Genomic DNA, 21,373 nt, shown 5'->3' with positions numbered 1-21,373 from the left:
TCAGATGGGATGAGTGGGGTAAATTGGCTTTACCATACATGTTTGTCCAGCAGGGTAACGTGGGCATATTCTGCCTATGGCAGAAATGAAAGTGAGCAAGTAGAAATACAAAAAGCCACTTAAGGTCTAGGCTCAGAACTGATAACACTGTCACCTCCACTACTTTCTGTTAACCAAAACAAGACATGGGATCAGCCCATACCTCAAGGGGTATGAAAATAGCCTCTGCCTTTAGTGAGAACTACAGTGTCACATTGCAAGGTCACAGATACAGGGAGAGATGAAAACTTAGGGCCATTTTGTAGTCAGATGCATGGAGAACTAAATAAGATTTTTAGCAACTGAATGCCATACTGTTCTTTAAGACTAGAGGAGGAATAGTTGAGTGGAAATGGATGTATCAAGAGTTTCTGATGAATTTGAGATTCTGTAAGATTTTCATCTTCTCTGTAAGACTTACTTGTCCATTCTTCCCTCCTGTAGCACCTTGGATCCTCCTTAGCCTGAAAGAACTTGCTCAGTGGAAGTGGGATTCAAACCAAATCAGTCTGATCCCAGACTGATTCCAGTCTGTGTTTTTGTAAGTATCATTTCCAAACCCACACTTAAGTTCTTGTAAATATTATCTTCTCAATTTTATTACATGCTTAATACTATTTTAGTAATCCTTGTAGATAGATGCTCCTGGAAGTTTCCCAGTTAATTTGCCTCTAATCTGTGTCTTCAACCATTCCCCAATGATAGTGTCAGAGTGATTCTTCTTAAAGGAAAATTAGACCATGTCCTTTCTATTCTTAGAGGCTTTTAAGAGGTCTGCATTACTTACTGGATAAAGTCTAAGCACTTTCGCGTGACTATAAGACCCCCACACCCTGATTCCTGCCTATGTCTGTGTCTTTGTGTCCTCATCTGCCATTCTCTTTCATTTGTGCTCCAGTAGACCAAGCTGCTCAGTGCTGCTCATTGCTTCTCATCAATTCTGTACCATTTCATGCTTCCTTTTGTTCATAGAGTCTAGCTAACTTTTCTTGGGAAAAATTTTCTTTTCTTCCTTCCCTTGTCTATCCGTTAAATACCTAGTTTCTATCACCACTGTGATAGAGCATCACCTTCCTGTGATGCCTCAGATAGAATGCTCTCTTTTATACTTTTTTTTGGGAACTTTTATGTAACTTCATTTTTATATGTATCACATTACATTGTTTTATTGTTAGCATGTCTGTCTTCCACTTTAGTTTGTGAGCTTCTTGATGATAGCTGAGTGGTAGAATGAAATCACCCAGCACAATGACATTTGGCTAAACCATTCAACACCTGTTAGGATGGAAGCTGGCAGCCACCCCAGCGGCTCCCCCAGGGTGAAAACCAATGGACTAGCAAAAGCTCTGCACTCACTTCTGCTACACCTCCATAAATCACATGCGAGCAAACTGTTCTGTCTCTCTTGTCTCCCCACCACTGCTCTGTCAAAATTAGTCTACCCTGGCATCAGTGAAAAGTGTCATGGGGAAGGAGATATATATATATATAGTCCCCTGATCATGTGCACTCTATCTTCTCTCCGCTCTACTAGATACCAGAGTGCTCTCTTATTGTTGGGTCCTGCCCTTCACTCAGGGAATCCCCCTCGCTTTGCACATGCCTATGTGAGTAATAGTTTAAGTTATTTATGGTCAATGGCTTGATTGTGGTATGTTTTGACAGATCTTTAAGAAGGTAGACCCTATGCATCATTATGCTCAGGGGACCAATATAAGAACTCAGTAAAATTTGTTTGTTCAACCAAGTTAGTATAGGTCACTAAAATAACTGTCTTAGTGAATTGAGCACAAGAATAATCTTAAAATTGTGTTTATGAATGAGTGCTTGAGGAATTTGGTTTCTCTGAAGAATTTAAAGTATTTTACTTAAAATTTTGATTATAGTCTTATTTTAATTAATTAGGTCTTGCTTCACACAGACACACAAAGCACAAAAGAGGATTCTGGGCCAGCCCTAGTGGATTAATGGTGCCTCAGCTATTTAAGGCCTTAGTACACTTTTAAGTTCTCTGGTTCTGCTCGTTGGTACAAATGCAAAGAAGAATGGGCAGCTGAAATCTTTCAGAACAGACTTTTTTTCACCCTCTCTGGGCCAGAGAACTGATTAGACAAAAGAACCTCAAATGTGGATTAGGAATGACTTATCCTCTTAACTTTAGGCACATGAACATCAGAAAAAGAGCTATTCTAATAGCATTAGGAATCCTGGTTGTGCTAATCCAGTTTATGAAATTTTAGATCACTTATGGGTCATTCTCAGACAATGGGAAAATAGGTTTACTAATAGAAGAAAGTTGTTAATAACAATTGACCGAATGTCCACATATATCTTTATTTCTTTACTTATCAGAATATATTATCTGTTTTTGTTCTTGTTTCCCAACTTAGAGAGTTTCTTGAGATAGTGTCCTTGTTTATTCGTCACTGTATAATGGACCCCAGCACTTAGTAAGTAGTTATTAAATATTTTATGCTATTGTAAATGGTTGTTTTTTAAAAGTTGAATTTCTGCTTATTAGATGCTAGCTTATGGAAATAAATTTAATTTTTGTAAATTGATGTTGTATCCTGCAGTCTTCCTAAACTCATTTATTCTACCAGGTTTTTAAGTAGATTCCATCATTTTTTTCTAATGGAAAATCATGTAACTGTAAATAAAGACAGTTTTACTCTATCTATTCCAATCTAAATGCTTTTTATTTCTTTTCTCACATTATTTCCTTGACTAGAACCTCCAGGACAGTGTTAAATAGAAATGGTGAAAGAAGACATTTTGTCTAGTTCCTGATCTTAAGTAGAAAATATTGAGCCTATCATCATAAAGTGTGATGTTAGCTATAACTTTTTTCATAGATGTCCTTTATCAGGTTGAGGAAATTTTCTACCTACTGAGGGTTTTGAATCAGGAATGGATGTTTATGTCAAATATTTTTTTTGTATTCATTAAGATTATCATATAAATATTATTTATTAGCTTGTTAATATGGTGAATTATATATATTTTTTAGAATATTAAACCAACTTTGCATTTCTGGGGTAAATCAGAAACATATATTATCATTTTAATCAACTTTTAGATTCTATTTAGGAGTTTTACATCTATGTTCATGTAGGATATTAGTCTATACAGTATTGTTTCTTATAATGTCTTTGTCTAGTTTATGATGCCTTTGAAGAATGAGTTGGGAATTGTTATCAACTCTTAAATGTTCTGGAAGACTTTGTATGGATTACTATTATCTCTCCCTTCAGTGTTTGGTGGAGTTCATCAGTGAAGCCATTTAAGCCTGGAGCTTTTGTTTTTTTAACAGGGTTTTAATGACAAATTCTATTTCTTTAATAGAGATAAGACTCTAAGTTACCTGTTTCATTTAAGATATCTATTTCATAAGATTTGATAGTTTGTGTCTTTCAAAGAATTTACATACTTCATCTAAGCTAGTGAATATATTGGTATAATGTTGTATATAATAATTCCATATTATTTTTTTAATATTTGTAGAATCTGTAGTTATATTACATTTCTCATTCCTGATATTGGTAATTATACCTTTTTCCTCTTTTTTCACTGATAAGTCTGGCTAGAGTTTAATCATTTTTATTGTTTTCAAAGAACCATCTTTTTAAATTTAATTTTTTTATTAATGTTTTTCATATTTATTTATTTATTTTGAGAGAGAGAGTGTGCAGGCAGGGTATGGGCAGAGAGACAGAGAGAGACAGAGACAGAGCAAGAGAGACAGAGAGAGAGAGAGAATCCCAAACAGCCTCTGTGCTGTCATTTTAGAGCCCAAAACGGGGCTTGAGATCATGTGAGATCATGACTTGAGCTGAAAGCAAGAGTCAGACTCTAAACTTATGGAGTCAATCAGGCACCCCAAAGACTCATCTCTTTAAACCTATATATATACATATGTGTGTGTGTGTGTGTGTGTGTGTGTGTGTGTGTGTGTTTAAAACTGAATTTCTTGTTGGCTGAATATAGTTTGGTATTTTTTATCCAATCGGACAATATGTGTCTTCTAGTTGGGATATGCAGACCATTGATATTTAATGTGACTATTGATGTGGTTAAATTTGAGCTTACCATATTATTGTTTTCTGATTATTTCTTCTGTTCTTTGCCCCTCCTTTTTTTCCTGCCCTCTTTTGGATTAATCAGTTCTGTGGTTGTTAATACCCTCTAGTGTATTTTCATATCAGACATTGTAGTTTTCATCTCTAGAATTTCTATTTAGGTCTTTTTAAAAATATCTCCCATATCTCTACTTACATTTTGAATGTTTTATTATACCTGTCTAGTAACTAACATATGTGTCATTATCAATGGACTGATTTTTATCTTAATTATGGGTTATATTTTTCTGCTTCTTTGCATGCCTGGTAATTTTTTATTGGATACCAGGCATTTAAATTTTTACCTCATTGGTTGCTAGATTTATTTATATTTCTTTAAATGTTTTTGTGCTTTGTTCTGGGACTCAGTGTTTTTGGAAACAGGTTCTTTTGAGTTTTGTTATTAAGATTTCTTAAGTGGGATTGAAGCAGTGCTCAGTGTAAGGCCAGTTTTTCAATACTGTCCAAATACTGAGGCAGAATTTTTCTGTGTGTTCTCCATGACTCATGAGATTTTCTAGTCTGGATGGTGGGATTAGATAGGTCCTACTCTCAACTCTATGTGGGTGACTATAATTTCTTCTAATCCAGTCAGATTCCTTTTGGCCTTGGGTAATTTCCTCACATAAAAGCACTGATAAATATTTCAGCAGAATACTCACGGGGGACATGATGCAGAGCTTCAGAATTCTCTCTATAGGTTTCCCCCTTTGTCGGACTCTTTTTTGTGAACTTAAGTCAGTGCATTCTCCCCAGATTCTCAGCTTCATCTCCTCAACTAGGATCTTTTAGGTTCTATATAGGTTCACTTTCTGGGCATCATGGAGAAACCTTTCATAGCACTAAGCTGGTGCAATTGGATGACTTGTCTTGTTTAGGGATCATTATTTTTTATTGTATGGTGTTGAATATCTTAGACACTGTTGTTTTAGTTTTTATTATTTCAAACAAGAGGATAAATCTAGTCTTTAAGAGCTTAATTTTGGTTGGGAGCCAAGGTTCACCAATTGATAAAAATTTTTTTTGACATAAATGTCAGAGACCTGCTTAAACTTCATATAGAATAACTTAGTAGAGGAGCTGTGTTAAATATGTTTGGAAGTGGGAAAGTGAGATTATAGCATTTTATGACTGAAGGCATTAGGTGTAATATGATGCTAATGCAGGCTGTATAATTCAGGAGGCAAGACATTTTGAAAAAAACTTAAAATTTATATAAATAGTGTGTACACGATGTATATGGTGGTGAATCAAAAGACAAACTCCCTTTTAAAAAGTGTTTTGTTTAACTAATCTACACCCGATGTGCTGCTTTAACTCATGAGCTCCAAGATCAAGAATTACACAGTTCTGACTGAGCCAACCAGGTGCCCCTAAGTCCCTTTCTTCATAAGACTTCATTACAGTTTGCATGAGCACAAGTGTTTGATTGCCTAATTTATTATTTTTAGCATTCACTGAGATATTTTATTTAATTAGGATAGACAGTATAACCCCAAAAATATACAACATATGCTATGCATTACCTCACAGCATTGCATTTCCCCATTATAACACCGGTAATGCATTAAAATTGGCAATTTATTTGCTTCTCCAACCGATCTGTCACCTTCTTTACACCAAAAGATTAGGATGTTTTATTTAGAGCAGAGCACATAGCTGGTAAAAGTGAGTGAACAAATGAATGGATGATTAGATAAATGAATGGTATAAATTTTTTGTATTAGGATTGACTGTCAAGGAAGTTATTTTGGATAAATGGATCTTTTGATTACTTTTAGGTCACTGTTCTGACACCTACCAGTCAAAATAGCCAACACATTTATTCTCAAGCCCAAATGAGGTTGGTGTGTAATAATAAGGGTTATGTGCTCAGTCTATGGTTGTTTTTGTTGTTGCTGTTGTATGTTTGTTTTGTTTTGTTTTGGGTAAGTAAGCTTCACACCCAGTGTGGAGCCCAGTGTGGGGCTTGAACTCATGTCACTGAGATCAAAACCTGACCTGAGATCGAGTCAGATGCTTAATGGACTGAGCCATCTAGGTGCCCCTCAGTATACCATGTTTAAAATTTTAATATTAATCTCTGTGAAAACTTCAAGCTTTTTTTTTTTGCCTTCAAATTTAAATAAACAGTAGTACTTCCTAAATTCAAACAAGTGAGAACCTAATTATATATCCATTTGAGCAATATCCAGTACTTACTTCATGATATGGCAAAGGCAGCTCTATGATCTTCCAATGTGAACCAATAGATAGATAGATAGATAGATAGATAGATAGATAGATAGATAAAATTTTTATAAAAGGCAGCAGTTAATTGTGGACTATGACCTTGGCATCAGGATCCACGTATGGGCCTCTAGGACCAAGAACAATGCCAAAAATGAATGAATGAAGAGGTGAATGAACAGCACTTCATCCTTTTCAAGGCCAATTCATCTCTCAAAATGACTCTGGGAGAATAACTGAAAAAAAAGGAAAAGGTAAGCCCATTTAGCAAGGTAATATCTATATCTGATGAGGATGCTATTATTATGGTTTATGAAGAGAAGACCCATTTTTTAAAAAAAAAGCTGTTCAATAAAGCATATATTTTATAAACAAATGACCTTGGCCCACTGTAGAAATGGAATTTTTTAAAGGATATTTGTGAAATATAATGCTTTAGTTCAGCCCAAACAATTCAAGCCATGAGTCAATACCCTGAATTCCAATCAAGTTTGCAAAATGAGGTGTCATATTGAAAATCTCTGCCAGAATTGTTTCTCAGAAGGACAGAATAGTACAAGGGCACACAGGAGAAGAGGAGAGAAGCCATGCATAAAAGAAAACATGGTAAAGTTGTGCAGAAGTTATGGGGCTTTACTGATATTTTATAATTCAACATTTGGTCAAATACATCAAATATAATTATGAAGTAAATATCAGAAAAGAATCCATTAAAGATGCTCAAATCAGACTTGTCAAATTATTTCCAAACTCTCCTTATGTTACACACACACACACACACACACACACACACACACATATAAAGGCTGTGGAGGAAAAAAAATCAAATTAGATTCTAATAGCTTACCATGCAAGCTTTGTTTATTTTTGGTTTTGGTTTTGGTTTTTCTGTTTTGTTTTGTTTTTACCATGCAAGCTTTGAGGATTAGTTTGCAACTGCTGGTAATGGCACAAAAATGTGCATTAGAGCTGTGAGATATTTCGTGAAACTGCTATGATGCCTTTTTTTTTTGGCATCAATAATAAATGCAGAAATTCACATTCTATCGGATATGCTTGCTTTTTTCCCCCGCTATAAACCTCCCATGATCTTTCTCCCTGGTCATATGCAGTTGTGGCAATTATTCAAAGAAGCTAGATCTTAAAAATCACTTTGATTTTACTTCTGAATGGACACTAGATTTTTTTTGTTTGAATCATCTACTGTTAAGTTACTTTTTTATATGTTTTTGTATGAGGACACATTTCTGAGTGTATAATGTATTATTATTTATATTCATTAATTAGGGATTTCTTTTAACAAATGATTTAGAAAGGCTCCAATTGAACTGAAATTACATGTTAACTGTTACATTCAAAAGATCTATTTTAGATTATTATGGCTGTGAAACTCCTAACTAGTAGAACATAGATTTGAAAGAATCAGTATAAAGTTTACATTTGAAATAGGGTAGAAGAAACAGTGGTGCCATCTCTTCTCTGAGGGGCATTAAATGAATTTCTTTACTATGGAATGGAGGAAAACTATTTCATCAGTTGTTGGACCACTGGACTCTTTCAGAGCTTCTGGGAAGGTAAGAGGTGAAGAGAAAAGGAAGTGATAAAGAGTTCCTTCTTCCTCCCTGCCCAATATCCAAACTTGGATTAAGTTGGAAACATTAGCTAAGTTTACAGAAATAATTGGATCTGTTGGTCTTTATTGAATTAACAGATTAATATAGTAAAACTATAATCAATTCAATAAATATTTCAATCACACCAATGGCTGGTCATATTTCCTTTGGCTAGATCAACTCAGAATCCAGGATTAGTATAAAGGAACTTAGAGGTTATCTAGTACAAACCTCCCATTTTACATGTTAGGATATTAAAGTTCAAAAAGTTTATCTAACTTATTAGTAAAAGTCAGAGGTCTCACTGATTTTACTCTTAGAATTGAAATGGCCTTGATATGGAATATAGCAACTAGATTTGGAGTATCTCAAAGCATATTTTCATATTTATCAATTTTAACCTTTTCTCCCCACCAGAGAACATTTATTTCTGACAGCCATGTGTGGCCCATATGGATACCAGAGAGTACTTTTCTATGTCACTTTTGATTATCGGGGGTAGGGCTCTAGGTCTTGTCTCTCAATTGGGCTATCCCAGTATGAATGCCCAGACTGAATTCCCAGGCAAATTTTACTTCTCACCATGGAAACGAATTTTCATGAAGCCAACTTGTAAGAGTCTGTCAAGCCAATCAGAATTAAGCTATAATCATGCTCTATAGATTCAAATAGTTATGCTAGTAAAATCATGCTACATGAAAGATACATGCTACATATAGATTTACCAAATTTACATCATCATAAGAATCACCTGGGAATCTTGTTAGACATAAAGATTCTCTCTCTGAAGATTCAGACTCATTAGATTTGAGCTGATAGATAGGCAAGGTTGAGAAACACTATATAATAGGGCACGTGGGCTAGCTAAAGCAAGGCAGGCACAATAGAATTTAGTTGCCTGTTATCAGGGGAGGAAAAGCTTAAAAGGCAAGATCAGAGGTAGATCACACAAGAGGCTGGGGACCTTGGTCTTACTGGTTAGAGCTTCAAAGTTGAGGTCATTCAGGGTCATTACTGGCTCTGAGGAAAGACTCAGTTCTCTAGAATTACCTCATTGCTGCTTCTTCTAGTATTGTCTCATTATTTCCAGTTTACTTTGCTATGTCTAATTGTAAGTTCCTGTAGTTCTTGATGTTTCCAATGTCTGGCATCATTGTCAATTGATTCATATTGCTAGAATTAAAACAAAATGGATTCCCTAGAGATGGTGAAGAAAACTTATACAGAGCAATTCTTCCTGTTAAAGATGATTTAAAAATTTGCCTTTTAAAAATCATTGGCTGAGATTGTAAATGTACAACTATCTCTTTAACAATGGTGGGACAGCTTCATTCTCTTGAGTGCTTTAGCGTCTGAACCTTGTAGAAAAGGAATGCCTTTTGTTGTGACAGGAGGCTATGGAAAAGTGTTTTTGCTTTCAGATGATCTGGAGAGCTGTTCAATTCTGGCTTAATTCTCAGCAGCATCACATGGCTCCTCTGAGAGCTTTTTTTTTTTTCCCCCTTGGTGGAAAGGATCTCTTAAATTATTTTATCTCCTTGTGCCTTTGTTTCTTCTTTTAATATGCCAATAATAATTATACCTACCTCAAAGAGTTCTTCTGAGAATAAAATAAATTATTAATGTAAAGTACGTAGAATGCTGCCTAGCAACAAGTGCTCAATAAATGTCAGCTATTATTATTACTGCCACTTGAGGAGAGTAGTTATGATGCTGGGGTAAGATAGAAAAGAACCATTGGATCATGTGGAAGTTTGATGACAAAAGGTGGCCCATATTCATTACCTCTGCAATCTGTCTTTATAACTCTTCCTATCAAGAGATGGAGTCTGTTTTTCCACTCCTCAAAACTGGGCTGGTCTGTGACTTCCTGAGACTGGTGGAATGTGGTAGAAGAGATGCTGTGCCTGTTCTGGGCCTGATCCTCCAGAGGTATCATCCAAGTCCACTCTGTGTCTTGGGACTTTTGATTCTGCCATGAAAGAAAAGCCTAGGCTAGCCTGCTTAGAAGGTGAGAGACCACATGAAATGAAGATGATTAATCTCACCTGAGACCATTCCAGGTCAGGTAAGATCTGTCCTTCTGAGCCCAGCTGAAATTGCTTAACTGCAGAATTGTGAACTAAATAGTCATTTTAAGCTTTTACGTTTTGGGAGTGGTTATTAAAAGGGTAGAGGGCTTTCGAGGAGAAAGGTAAGTTGTGAGAAGGTGGCCAGAAAATGGATAGTAAGCAACAGTTTAATAAGGTTTAATAAAGTTTGCTAACAAGATTTGTCAGTGCCTTCTCCATTGGTGAGTTGTTGAGTTCACCTTTTCCTGGGATAGGAGAGGGGGGCACCTTTACAAATGGAAGTTTCCTCCATAAATGTGAATTTCTTTTACAAAAGGAAACGTGTGCCCTGATTTAGATCTTTTTCTGGGTGTTCTGGTTCTCGGTAGCCTTTAGCTCAAAATAACCTACATGCCAAAGAGGCATATTTTGGGGTGGTGTATTCTGGTACTGTTTAAGATACAGAGGGAAACCCCCCCAAATTTCTGGTCTTAAGGAGTTTTATTAATTTCCTATTATTACCACACACTTAGTGACTAAAACAACACATATTTATTATCTTATGGTTATAGAGGTCAGAAGTCTAGGCCACTTTCCTTCTGGAGCCTCTAGGCAAGAATCTGTTTCCTTGACTTTTCCTGCTTCTAGAGGCTGCCTCTATTCTTAGACTTGTGGCCTCTTCCTATTTTGAAGCCAGCCGCACAGAATCTTCTTTGGTTTTTGCTTCCATCTCTGTATATCTCTTTGTTTCTGATATTCTTCCTGTCTTTCTTTCATAAGGACCCTTGTGATTATATTGAGTCTGCCCAGATAATCTGGGATAATTGCTCTATTTCAGGATCTTTATTTTCATCACATTTGCTGGTTTTTTTTTGTTGTTGTTGTTGTTGTTATTGTGTTTTTAAGTTTTATAAGGTATATAATCAGGGGTTTTTAGCATGAGGACATGAACTTGTTTAGGGGCCTGTTATTCAACCAGATACAGGAAGATTCATTGTAGTAAAGCTCATCTTTATAGAATAAAGTCCAAATTTTTGAATATGAGTCAGATAAATTTTTATGATGTTCTTTCTTCCCATCTATTACCCGTACCTTCCTGCCTCAAATACATATAGTGCAGCAATCCTACTTCTACTCTTCTCTAACAGAGCAGATCTATATCTCATGCCTGTCATTTGCCCTTTTCCTGCATGCCCCTTCTCAACATTCCAGCACCTACTGCCTGGAAAAATACTCAGCTAGGGGCATTGCCTTATCTGAGAAACAGTGTCCCTCTTATTTACTCCCAAAGGACCCTTTGCCTGCCTCCACCACTGCCTTTACTACACTCTACTAGACTGTTTATGTGTTGGCTGTCTTGCTCCATTACTCAAAAGCTCCTTGAGAGTAGGGAGTGTGTCATTCATTTTTCTAGCCTCATCACTTAGCATAGTATCTGGCACAAAATAAGGCTTAAGAAATGTCAAAAGAATGAGTATTGCCAAAATTCTTTATCTATTACTAAGTATAAAAGGAAGAAAGGTGGGAAAAGTTGAAGGAGGTTTCATCTTGACTTGCTAAGGAAGTTTGTGGTAAAGAACAGATTTCTTGCAGAGCTTGGAGAGGGAACAGCAGACAGGGGAAAGATGAGATGAGATCTACATGACTCACAGGCAGTGATAACTAGAGCCAGAGGCGCTGAGGCTCCAGAGCTGCTCCTCTTAGCTGGGGTGTGTTTGATGTGTGCCTGCTTTGATCCCTGCTGTGTAGCTCCGGCCCAGGATGTTCTGGAATGAAAAAAACTACTTACTGTTTCCTGTTCCCAAGATTCAGGGTGTGTTACAGAAGAAACACACGGTGAGGGGGTTGGTGGCAAAAGAATATCATTTCCCAAAGGTAAATATTCTCTCCAGCATGGCCTCAGAGCTGAAGCAAAAGAAAAGAGGATGCACAGAGACGCCATTGCAGTGTGCAAGAGAAAAGCAGAATGCACCATAAAAGCAGAGACAAGAGGAAAACACAGAGGGTGAGGTCAGCAAAGCCGTATGATGGGTAATGGCAGCAGTGACACACTGAGCCATGTGTGGAGGGATTTTGTCAGCCTCTTGGACAACACAGATAGTGACATCTCAAGTGCTCTTAAACTAAGGAACAGGACAACACAGTTGACAGATCATGATGGGGGGAAAAGACACACAGAACCACACTGCTACCCCTCTCTGTATGGGAGGCCAAGTGGAACTACCACTGTGAGTTTATTTTTAGAAACATAAATTCTTGGGGCGCCTGGGTGGCTCAGTCGGTTAAGCCTCCGGCTTTGGCTCAGGTCAGATCTCACGTTCGTGGGTTCAAGCCCCGCGTCAGGCTCTGTCCTGACAGCTAGCTCAGAGCCTGGAGCCTGCTTCCAATTCTGTGTCTCCCTCTCTCTCTGCCCCTTCCCCTTTCATGCTCTGTCTCTCTCTGTATCAAAAATAAATAAAACATTAAAAAAAATTTAGAAACATAAATTCTGTCATGAATTATGTCCAAGTTAAATCATTCTTAAATTTATCTGAGATGTGGATTGTTATTCTCAAAAATTCCTTTTTGAAATAGAGCTTCCACTTTAGAAGTATGCTAAATTTGTACAATACTCAGATCCTATTGACCATCTCAGACTAGACTCTTATAAATGTACTGGTACTTTAATCTTCCCAGCTTGGTAGAGAGAGAGGAGAATATGAATTTTTAAAAGGAAGGAGTATGTGGAACAGGCTTTGGGGAGTTATTGTGGGAAAATCAAGCACTATCATGCCACACATATTAAACAATTTAAGAGGCAAACAGCTGGGGCTGTACCAAAGCAAATATCTGATGGGACTTGATTAAAAGAAAAGAAGGTCTTTCCCAAATATGCTATTTTTTTTATAGTTAATTGTGCCAGATCCCATATCCTGGTTTTTGATAGGGTATGTAAGCTGAGGTCAAAGTCACTGTAGTTCCGCAAAGACCTAATCACATGATTTATGACACCAGAAAACAGAGATCTTGTCTAATTTATTCACCACTGGAAGAGTTCCTGAACATTGTGGACACTCAGAAAATAAGTTGACAGAATGAACACAAGTGGAGGGAAGCTGAGGCACTGAATCTATAAAACTTGTCCTTGTGAATGGGGTTAACAATGAGGATGAAGCATGATTGCCCGAAGTCCTGTGAGCCTCTGAGGCTTGCTTGGGCCCCTGTTATTTGGTCCCAGGATAAAGCTAATAATACTAATAGCTGTATTTTAGTTGAGAGTGCATTGTGTGCTACATTGTGTACTACGTTGTGAGCTTGTTTCCAACCCTCAAAAGAACTCCCTAAGGTACATAGTATCATCCCTGTTTTACACATGGGGAAATAGGCTTGAAAATTTAAATAACTTTTCCAAAGTTACATGGCTAGTGAATGTCGGAACAGTAACTCAAACCCAGATCTGACTGCTAAATCAGTGTTTTGTACTCATACCACACTATCTCCAACAATAATTCCAAAAAATATTATTTCTTGTAATAAAATTAGTACATGTTTATAATCAATACAGGAAATAATAGAAACGTATAGGGGGAAATCAGTAATGAAATCTCCACTGCTTTGTAAACATATGGCAATGCAAGTAACAGATTCTCATTATTTACAATAATGTTCTATAAAGTCACCATGAATACTGAATTAGCAAATACTGAAAACTTGTTTCTAGGATAATTACAAGTTTAGGTCCCTGTGAGATTCTGGTCACATTTTCATCAATTCATTAACTCATAACTTTGTTTTATATGTGTTTGTTTAAAAACATATTATTTAATATATGGTGTTGATTCATTAACTTTAACTCACATCCAACAGTGCTAAAACTCATGCCTGAATGAAACTTATCTAACACATGCATTTTCTCTGTAAGACACACTCCAGTTTTGGTGTAATTAGGGACATTCGACAACACTTCAGCTCTATACTTGAGGTTAATTTTAAACAGTGAAACCACAGACAAAAAGCACAACAATGCAAAAAAGCATAGCACCATATAGACTGCAAAAAAAAGGACAATTATTTGTAGTATGACAGCTGAAACAGGAAGGCAGAGCATCACCTTGTTCAACCTTAGTTGGAAACATGCATGTTGGTGATTCAAATATTATGCCACTCCAATGTCCGGGGATGACTGTGAAGGTGCTGCAGGTATTACTTTGAGGGTTAGAGCAGACAAGTTCACAAATATGGAGTTATGAGTAATGAAAATCAAAATACCGATTGGTTCTGTGAAAATCATAGACATTGTACAAGAGAGATTTTCAGAAACATTTATTCTCAATGAACAAGAACTGGCCTCTAGGAGCTCATGGTTTGATGGAAGGAGACAGACATATAAGCAAATTATTTTAAACAAATTGTGGTATGCTCAATATGGGACATAGGCATGGGGTCTTTTAGGAGCACACAGATGAGAGCCTGCTTCATAGAGGAAGGGGTGCCTCAGCCAAATACTAAGGACACAGTCTGATTCAGTCAGGTGAAGTGGGAGGCAGTGGTGACTGTTACTATAAATAACACACAATAACATAGTAGATGTTAACAAAGACCGATTAATTTGATTCAGAACTCTTTATAAACCATAAGTAAAATGATTAATTACTAATTATTCTGGCCTGTGTCTTCAGATAGCACAGCTTTTACCATATTTCTTCTGGCTCAATCTGGACTTTATGGATCATCATAGCATAATTCAGGCTTACAACATGTCTTAAATGGTGGATAAGTAAAGGATCTTGTTTTGGTGTTGTATTTATCAAGGTAACTGTATTTATGTCAGCTTTCTACACAGATGATAAAAATCCCCCACAGCAAAGATTTTTCTGAGTTCTTTGTAGAAAAGTCTGCAAAGAGAAATAATTGTCTACTATGTAATATGGGTTCCCTTGAGAGTATATATTAAGAATTTAGAAAGTTTATCCCAAATTTGAATTGTTCAATTAAGCCTTCTCCTTTTCTGTCTTGTTTCATTTAGAAGCAAAGACTTGGGGGGTGGGGAGAGGGAATTATCATTTTTTAAAATGTTTATTTATTTTTGAGAGTGAGCGAGCAAGTGAGCGCCCAAGTGAGGGAGGGCAGTGAGAGAGGGAGACACAGCATCCAAGCAGACTCCAGGCCCTGAGCTCTCAGCACAAACCCAGTGTGGGGCTCAAACTAAGGAACTATGAGCTCATGACCTGAGCCAAAGTCAGATGCTTAACCAACTGAGCCACCCATCCAAGTGCCCCTCATTTATTTTTTATATAAGTATAATCTCATATATTTTCCTTTTCCAGAAATTTGTATTTATTTGTATTTACTTGAAAAGATGATAGAATTTAGAACAGTTACAAGGATATACACATTAAAAAATAAGCCTTCATATCCCTCAAATCAGCATGTACTGTTTATCAATTTCTTGTAATTATTTTGAAGAAATATTCTTTACAGTTACCTCTATTTATATATATTTAAAATGTAAAAGGCATAAAAATGAAAACAGAGGGCATGGTGGATAGTAAGTATCCTAAGAAGACAGTTTCCTTCAAACTCCATTTTCCCTCAAAAGGTAATGGTATATTTTGCAACTCTTAAACAGACTGGGTACACAGGCAATAAATAGTCTTTAGATTTTCTTACTTGTTTTGGTTTTAAGGGAAAGGGAATTTCCTTTGGAAACATTGCATGCATATTCTGTGCTAGGTACTTTATACATGCTATCTCATTTGTGCTCTCAAAGATGTCAAGAAGGAAGTCTTATTCTCATTTTACAAATATGGAAACTGTGCATGTCAGAGAGATTAAAAATGTTAATGTAATGGAGCCACAATTAGAACCCAGTCCCTGCATGATTCCAATATTTATGCTTATTCCATATATATTCCAGGTCCTATATATTATGTTTATTATTTTGGCTATAAATATACATATGACAATATTAGCTCAGTGGTTTAAAAAAACCCTAACAGGAATTTTTTACTGTACATTTATGCTTCTTAAATTTGTGCTTCATATCACTTTGTATTTGACATTATGAATATTCAGTAAAGTCAAATCCCTTTTAGAAAGACAACCCGGGACTAATAAGGGCTGCATCAGAGGAGACCTGCAGATGGCGCTGCTGCCCAGGAGTCACCAAAATCAAACTTCCTTAATAGTTTAAATAAACAAGACAAAAGGTAGTCATTTTAGGAATTAGCCAACAGTGATTACAAAAGTTAAATTCAACCAATTTTTGGGGGATTTATAGATTGTGTGATTCCTTCCGATTTATTGATGTGGAAATTTAATTTTCAGTTTAATGAACAATGAGTATAATGCCTGACAATTTGTAGCCCAGCAGTAGGTGTAGTAAGTCTTAGTGGAGGAGACATAAGAGTGTCAACTAAGCTGGGGAGGAGAAAGAAATCTGACTCTTTGCTTGAGCATAAGGTGCTGCCTGACAAATCAGATCATGAGACTCAGGAGACGGAATGCCGTCTTCAGAACTTTCAAGTAACCTGAAAGCTGATGAAAACCCACAAATGCAAAAATCTGAAACATTGTACCTAGTGAACAAGAATGGGAGGTCTTTATCATTGTATTTTTAGCTTCAGGATGAAGTTTTGGGAAATTAATTACCAATCTTAAATCCTAACCAACCATAGAGGTTTTAGAAGACAAAAAGAACTGCTTTCTCTTGAGTCATAAGAGACATAAAGTCCTGGAGAAAGAACTTCTAGATTTTCATAGGGTTATATCTTGTTGGTGAGATTACAGGTGATTTAAACTTTCATTTCCAAATCATCTACAATAAACAAATTACTTTTTTTTGGTAATATTTTATTTATTTTTAATACAGAGAGAGACAGAGCATGAGAGGGGGAGGGGCAGAGAGAAGGAGACACAGAACCGGAAGCAGGCTCCAGGCTCTGAGCTAGCTGTTAGCACAGAGCCTGACGCGGGGCTCGAACCCAGGAACGTGAGATCTGACCTGAGCCTAAGCCGAAGCTTAACCGACTGAGCCATCCAGGCGCCCCAACAAATTACTTTTTAACAAAAGAAATTAAAATTAGTAAATGGAAAAGTAAAAAGTAAATGAAAACTGATTCTCACAACCTCTTCTCCCTCTGTCCCTCTTTCTCTTTTGTCTCATATTAACAGAAATCCTCCCCACCATGCTCTCACTTTTTGTTCATTTTAATGCTAGGGATCCTCTGTGGTGAGGTGTTCCATGCAGCCCTCCATTCAGAGCCATGTCTGGAATTCTCCCGGCTTCCAGGAATATTGCTGCAGCAGAAGGGAGTTGTCTGACCCAAGGTTACACCTCCTCTTCAGAATCAACCCATATTCAGTGACTGGTTTACATAAAGGGACAAAGGCCTAGCACTTACTCTCAGTTTGGGACAATTCTGAAGAGCCATCCCAGCTTCAGAGCCCCTCATGGGATCAGCTGAGGCCTCTCTTGCAATTGCACCGTAGTTCAACTTTTTCTTTGGCCCCATTCCAACTCCATCACTTTCTTACAAGTGTTTCCCAGCATACCTTCAGTGACATCCTATGCAAATATTTGTCTCAAAATATGGGGAACATGACCTATAGTAGAACTAAGATTATTTCCAGGAAGCTGACTAAATTTGAGTTTTGCAGTCAGATCAGCCAAAGGCTGACTCATAATGAGGGGACTGTCACTGGTGGATGGTTAAGTACTAATAGTCCCGGCCCAAACTTTTATTGGTGGTGAGCTGCCAACAACTCCCAGACTGAATAGCAAATCTAAAACAGTATCATTAGTTGTTTTCTGGAATTGCTTTTTTTTTTTTTTACAAGTCCACAGTTATTTAATTTTCCTGTATAAATGTTTTTCTCTGGATTTAAAAAAAATGTTTGTTTATTTTGATAGAAAGTGCATGTGCACGAAGGGGAGGGTCAGAGAGAGGAGAGAGGGAGATGTCAGTCAGTGTGAAGTCCTACACAGAGCTCTCATGACTTAACCTGAAATCAAGAGTCAGACGCTTAAATGACTGAGCCACCCAGGTGTCCTTCTCTGGATACTTTTAAGATCAATAGTTTTCAGTAACCTGATTGTATGTGTCTTGGTGTCGTTTTCTTTCATTTGCTGGGGTTTACCTGAGCTTCTGTGGGTTTCTGGACTTCATCATATTTAGAAGGAATGCCGTTATTTTTGGCCAATAATTTTTATGTCCTCCTTTTTTCTTCTCTCATTCCTAGGCTCCTATTGTACACATTACTCAGTTTTATACTTTCACACAGTTCACTGAGTCTCTGTACTTTTTTCTCATTTTGTTTTCTCTTTATCTTGGGTAGTGCCTATTGCTGTTTTCAAGTACACAGATCTTTTCTTCTGTTGTGTCTAATTTGCTCTTAATTATACATATTTTTCATTTTGAATATTGTATTTTTAATATTTAGAATTTCTATTTGTACCTTTTTTTAAATAGCCTCTAATCTATCACTATAATTCTGTTTCCTTCATATCCTACATATGTGTCATTCCTGGGTAAGTTTCTATTGACTGATTTTCCCCCTTGCTTATGGGTTATATATTTTGTTCTGTTCCTTTGCATGTCTGGTAATTTTTATTTTCATTACTATTATTTTTCTATTGAAGTATATTGGCATACAACATAATAGTTTTGGATGTACAACAAAATGATACAATATTGTATATATTATGAAATGATCACACAGAAAGTCGTGTCTCCTAATTTTTGATTAGATGCTGGACATTGTGATTTTTACACTGTTGAAGGCTGGGTTTTATTTTTAAAAGTATGGAACTTTGTCCTGGCACACAGGAAGTTATTGAGCAATTTGGACATTTTGAGGCTTGTTTTTAAAGATTTGTTAGGGTGAATCCATAGCAGTTTTTATTTTAGCATAATTCTTCTGAAGATGCTACCCAATGCCCCATGTATTAGAAGTTCTCTTATGGCTGGTAACATGAACTGTTCCCAGCTCAGGGAGGTCCAGGGATTGTTTGATTTACTGCTTTCAAGTTATTCTTTTGTTGGTCTTGTTGAATAGCATTCAACTGACTTCATTCACCCAGCCCCATGCCAATTACTCAGAAAAAAGCCTTTAGACTGCTCTCTAAAGATCTCTGCAGATCTCTAGAGCTTGTTGTTGTTTTGCAGCTCTTCGGTCATCCTGATCTCTGGTCTCTAGCTATTAAATGTAGTGAGACACTGGCTTTGTTTTGGTTCTCTCTCCATGCACTGTGGCTTGGCAATTGCCTCCAGGTAGTAATCCAGGGGCAATCACAAGGCTCACCACCTTTGTTTTCCCTTTTCTCAGTTATCATAGTCCCATATTACCTACAGCCCAATTTCTAAAAACAGTTGTTTCATATAATTTGGTTTCCTAGTTGCTTATGGAAGAAAGAACAATCATCTAATCAACTAATGTATATGAATCTATGCTTTGATACAAAATTGTTTTTATGACTACCTTCACTTGTTACACTCTTCCATGCACATTCTGAAGTTTTCAGGAGATAACAGCTAATCTGTACACTGCTCCCCCCCCAGTTCTTAGAAAATAAGAAATAAGATTCTGAGTCCATAAAAGAGCTATATTTGAGTAATAAAAGATTCTTAGTAGCTGTACTTTATTGTATTCATAACTGTTAAGTTTATTCTAGTGAAATTGACTTTATTTCTTTCAACTAAGAGTTTAATATTAAAACTAGCATTCCTTCATTTTCTCTCCTAGAAAGGCTTCAATGCCACACACACACACACACACACACACACACACACACACACACACACATGCTCTTTACCTTCAAAATCAAAGGGTAGTATATTTGTTGGTAAAATACACAGGTTGCCAGGATATAAAATTTTAGAATTATCTCTAATTCCACCAAATATGAGGTCAAATTATTACCAAAGATAGAATAGAAACATACTGTGAAATATGAAGATAGAAATTTGGTAGAAAAGGAGTTTTAATTAGCAGAGATCTTGTTAAGCTCAATATAAGGAAAGAGAAATGAGAAATTGAACATGGGCTTGGATCTGTTCAAAATTTAAATATATTGCCTCTTTTCATTACCAAACCAACTTGGTTAGAAGTATATATTATTCATATAGATGAAAAAACTCACAGTTTAAGTGTTCCAAAGACAGAATGTAGTCAGTAAGAAATGTCACATACCTTCCACTACTGAATGTTACATGACAGTCTGGACAATATGTGGGGAGAGTGGATTATTACATGACAACCATCAGCAGAAGCTGGTGGCAAGAACTATAATTTATAAACTAACCAGACATCATTTGATTTGGTATAACCTGTGCATTCCTATAAGTCTGTTAGACTATTTCACACCTCCTTTCTCTTCTTATGTGCAATATCCTCCCCACCTGCTTTACTCTCAGCAGTTGACTTTGATTCTTCCATCCTGATAAACCAAAAGACACTGAGAATTTCTTTAAGCCATCAACATCAAACCAACTTACCAACACATCTATATTTGAACTTAAACACTTTGCCTTTTTTCCTGATAGAATGGAATCTGTCCATGATTCAGCTTCAGCTGAGGCTTTCTACTTCAGCTTAAGTAGAAAGGCTTAACTTTTCTACTGTGTACTTCATCCCATGTTTTCACATACTCAAAAATATTGGTTCTGAAGGTATTGCACTTTCCTTATCAAATGTTCCCTTTATATTAGGTTAAATTTCTTAGCCAGGGTATACAATCAGAATCCTAACTTCATAACTAAACAACAGTTTTTAATAAGGCTCACCAATTGTTCACAACTTTGCTTGGTTCATGTCTGCCCAAAGCAACTGAAAGGATAGAGGACTATGTTTTTGCTAAGATCTCTTCTAAGTGCTATAATCCTAGGTAATTTTTTTTAATGTTTTATTTATTTTTCAAACACACAGAGAGAGAGAGAGACAGTGTGAACGGGGGTGGGGGTGGGGGGGTGTCAGAAAGAGAGAGGGAGACACAGAATCTGAAGACAGCCTCCAGGTTCTGAGCTAGCTGTCAGAACAGAGCCTGTCACAGGGCTCAAACCCACCAACCATGAGATCATGACCTGAGCTGAAATTGGACGCTCAACTGACTGAGCCACCCAGGGGACCTAGATAATTCTAATAATACTTGTTAATATTTATGGAGTGCTTCTACTAGGCTAGACATTGCTAAGCACTTCATATGCATTATTCTATTTAATTCTCCTAACAATCCTAAAAGAGAGATACTATTATAATTTTTATCTTGTAGATAAGGAAAGTAGAACTCAAAGCAGTTATTTTTCTGAGTTTACATAGTAAATAGCATGGTAAAATTCAAACCTGA

This window comes from Suricata suricatta, chromosome 8 (assembly GCF_006229205.1).
Source record: "Suricata suricatta isolate VVHF042 chromosome 8, meerkat_22Aug2017_6uvM2_HiC, whole genome shotgun sequence".
Classification (NCBI taxonomy): Eukaryota; Metazoa; Chordata; class Mammalia; order Carnivora; family Herpestidae; genus Suricata; species Suricata suricatta.
This window is presented reverse-complemented; position numbering follows the sequence as displayed.